Consider the following 4,487-nt stretch of genomic DNA (forward strand, 5'->3'; position numbering starts at 1 on the left):
TTTATAAAATCATATTTATACAAAAAATATATATTTTTACACAAATAATCTTATATTTTATATATAAAAACTTTTTTTAAAAATGTTTTTGTATACGAAATATATATTTATAGAAATAGGTATTTACTAAGTACATAAATACATACAAATCTTTTTTATAAAAAAATGTATACAAACACTTATTTTATTATAAATACATTTGTATGCAAACACATATTTATAAAAAAAAATATAAAAATAAGACCTATTTCATAGTTAAATTTGTTTCAATAATACACCATGTTAATTAACCTTCGAGACACACTACGTGTTTTGGAAATCTTAGTTTTTGAACTTTTTTTTTTTTATATATTTTCAAGCGTAACAAATAAAAATTATATTGTTTCCATTTCTTATTAGTTAAATTTCTTATTTTTATATAAATGTCTCAAAGTGATGTTATTTATTTGTAAATAAAAAAATATGTGTAACATACGTCTTAACAAGACAAAAACAATAAATTTATAACAAACCACTAAGTAATGTTTTAGATAGAGTGTAGTGATTAAATCTAAAAAATGTTAAAAGAAATGGCTACTATACTCATTCAATAATATATAGAAATAAACTCATGAAACCCAAAATATTTTCATGTCAATGTCTTTTTTTTTTTTTTTTTTTTTTTTTTTATTATTATTTTTTTTTTTTATACTTTGCTTTGTTAATAATAATTATAATATATATAAAAGCAATTAATATTTATTTTTTATTTATAGCTTTCAAAGGATATAATAAAAATAGTATCCAATACAAAAAATAATAATTAATCTTAATACTATAAAAATATTATAATATAATGTGTTGCTGATGTAAGTTTATTTTTTAAAGTAAAATATACCTTTTAAGGAAAGTTCTCATCAAAAGTAAACCATTTATAATGATGGTTAATCAGTTAATATGTTAAGTTACCCTAAAAATAAGTATTTAATACAGTTTTTCGTTATAATGTTTTCTTTAATTCTCTAAAATCTTTTTTCATACTTTCAACCCTCGACAATCAAACTTAACCATTGAGTTGTTAAACAAATATAAATAGACAAATAGTCACTCACCTTAAATTAACAACTAGGTTTAATTACGAGAAGTCACACGACGATTAGGCTTAATGACAATTAGACCATTAGAACATAAATAGAAATTGGTATCAACCATATATCCTAAATCTTAATAATCGTAAGTAATGTGATTAGCCAACCGTCTAGTAAAAAATGTGTTGTATTCATGACATTTCAAAAACTTTTGTGGCTCCTTCATCTTAGTCATTTTAGTATAAAAAAAAAAAAAAAAAAAAAAAAAAAAAAAAAAAAGAAAAGAAAAAAAAAACCGTGTGAAGTTATAATAAGGAAATCACACTTTAGTGTTGTAAAATTAATATATTAGTTTATTGCTTTCATGTATAACATTTGAAATTGATAATTACCTCATTATTTACAAAAAAGTTTAAAAAAAAGTTTTATAGAAAATATAAGATTTTTGATGTAAAAATATGTTTTTTTATATAAATGATTTAATAAAGAAATAAACATATTCAAAGCAAAATTTTGATAAAAAAATTGTCAAAAAAATTAAAGTTAGGATGAATCTATAAAAAAAATTCTAAAATTTGGACCAATAGAGTAAATTTAGGATCAAATTTGTAATAAATTTTAAAATACGGGCCAAATGTGTAAATTTTGGGTCAAATTTGTAATAAATTTTGAAATCTGTGCAAAAAATATAATTTTTAAAAGTTAGATGAGCTGTTTACCGGATAAAATGGTTAAATTGAATACGATTACCGGTTTTTGAAACTTAATTGAATAAAAAATTATATAGGTACTAAATCGATTATCAGGCCCGTTACAAAAGGGTGGATGATAAGGACGACAGTTTAGGACCAATCTTTCAAAGAAACCTAAGTTTTTTTTATAAAAATTGTTATATTTAAAAGATAGTATAAGTAATTTTCTTTCAATTATTGAGTTATAAAAAAACTTGATAACATTTGTATATTTTACATGCCTATTTTTTATTTCGCTCTGTACCCAAAATATCTTTCGAACAACCATATCAATTATGAGGGTAATTTATAAGGACTTTATTATAGTTTCCGTTGTGTTAATTAAACATCTTAAATAGTTTTTTTCTTGTAATGATAAATCTTTTTATATATTTTTATATTAAAAATTAATTTATATTGATATACGCATTTTTAACGTAACAAAGACGATAAAGATTTGATCATGAAAAACTTTTTTTTTTTTTTTTTTTTTATAAATTTAATCAATAAGACCATACGTATGCAATTATATTTTCTTGATACCTCTTGACCTTACTACAGGTGTCAAAATTCATATTTAATGAATCCATGCATATTAATTTTTTAAAGTGTTATTTAAGATTAAAAAATTAAAAAGAACAAAAAAAGAAAAAACTAACACGGCATACAAATGTACTGTTCAGCTGTTATTGTCATTACCGGCAACCGAACCGTCCGGTTGATAAATCAAATTACACAACTGCGGCCTTAACCGATCTTTCCACATTTCTGGACCGGGTTCACTTTCACATTCCCTCCACCTAACCTCCACCACCACTAACTCGTCAGTCAACCGTTTAACCTCCAAAGTTAATGTGAAATTACCATACTGCCCTCCGTCAACCTTTACACACCATTTTCTCCTTGTAGCCACCGTCAAGCTCTCCTCCTCCGCCGCATCCGCCACTCTCTCGATGATCTCCTCCGGAGAAACCGTCGATAGAAACATCTCACCGGAATCTTGTTCATCGAACAAACCTGACAGATTATACCCGGACGAAAACGAGATTATGTCGAACGCGTTTAGATTCTTCAAATTGCCGCTCCGGCCGACATCGTCGCCGTCTTTAGTCTCGAAATGATCGGATGAAAAACTGGCGTCTTTGTATCCGATTTTGAACCAGGGATCTTTGATGATTTCGTCGACGGTGATTCTCGTTTGAGGATTCGTGTCGAGAAGACGAAGTAGGAAACGTTTTAGCTCCGGCGATGTCCATTTCGGAACACGAAATTCTCCTTTGTAAATTTTCCGATACATCACCATTAGATTTGGATCGTTAAAGGGTAGATAACCGGCGTTGAGGACATATAAGATGATCCCACAAGACCAAATATCCACCTTCGCTCCGTCGTAGCCTTTCTTCGCTAAAATCTCCGGCGCCACGTAAGCAGGTGTACCACACATCGTGTGGAGGAGTGCGTCGGAATGAGCCTGCTCAGTCACCGCCGATAATCCGAAATCTGTGACCTTGAGGTTCCAATGCTCGTCCAGGAGGAGGTTTTCCGGTTTCAGATCACGGTGGTAGACGCCGCGTGAATGGCAGTAACCGATGGCGGATATCAGTTGCTGGAAATACCGACGGCTGAGATCCTCACTGAAACGCGATTTAGCGACCTTTGAAAACAGCTCACCTCCTTTAGCGAACTCCAAGACGAAGTAGATTTTCTTCTGGTTTGCCAGCACTTCCTGGAGACGAACGATGTTGGGGTGGCGCAACCGTCGCATGGCGGAGATCTCACGCTTGACATGTCCAGCTAAACCTCCATTTACGATCCTTTGTTTGTTGATGGCTTTAATGGCGACACTTGTTTCTGCCTCAATATCCCAGCCATGGTAGACCTTAGCAAAAGCTCCATAACCGAGGAGCTTCCCTACCTCGTATTTTCCGAAGAGGATTTTCTCTGCCGCCTGCTGCAACTGTTCGCCGGCGTAATCTCCTAAAGCAGGCGACATCTGAAATGGATCATAAAAGAGGAAATGAAAAATTCCGAAGAGGTAAATGAGTGGGTTTTGATGGAGGTGGAAGGAAGGTTTGGATGTACCTAAAGACATGTTACCGGCATGTGGCTATTTATTGGATTTCTTGTAAGCCATCAGTTGTTTTCACATATCAATTATTATGCAAAAATATATGACTATTAATTTGATTATATTTCATATATGCTTTTTAAAACTATTTATCTATATATATTCAAATGATTAAAGTGGTATTTAACCACATGATTGAATAAAGAGCTTCACAATTGAATAGTTATGACGGCAGTCATATTTAATTACATTGCATATTCAACCTTAGTAGTTATCGAAAACAAGTTAATTACTGATAAATATTATTACTCCTTTTTATTAAATCGTTGTTTACTCTTCTTAGGTCAACTTCACCATTCGTATTAACTCATTCCACTAGAGTTCAATATGGTAATTTGTAAACAAATCAACCAACTAATGACCACTTGTTCTGATACAAGTCGCGCATGAATTTGCGAGAACCTTTTAAATAAAATAAAACAAATTGATAATTTTTTAACAATATTGTGTAAATCTTTGTGTGCACAATTTAGTATAGTTTCTTAAGTTCTCACATGGTTATGTTTGACGTGAAAAGTTAGTCGTTAGATAAAAAACTATTTGATGTTTGAAAAGTTACAT

At 30.2% G+C, this 4,487-nt stretch overlaps 1 pseudogene; it reads right to left on the reverse strand.

Moving 5' to 3' along the window:
• Positions 1-2,463: 2,463 nt before the first annotated feature.
• LOC145009184 (CBL-interacting serine/threonine-protein kinase 14 pseudogene) lies at positions 2,464-3,902 on the reverse strand (annotated as a pseudogene).
• Between the last annotated feature and the right edge of the window lie 585 nt (positions 3,903-4,487).

The sequence above is a fragment of the Lactuca saligna genome, chromosome 8, assembly GCF_052625555.1.
Source record: "Lactuca saligna cultivar CGN05327 chromosome 8, ASM5262555v1, whole genome shotgun sequence".
NCBI classification, from domain to species: domain Eukaryota; kingdom Viridiplantae; phylum Streptophyta; class Magnoliopsida; order Asterales; family Asteraceae; genus Lactuca; species Lactuca saligna.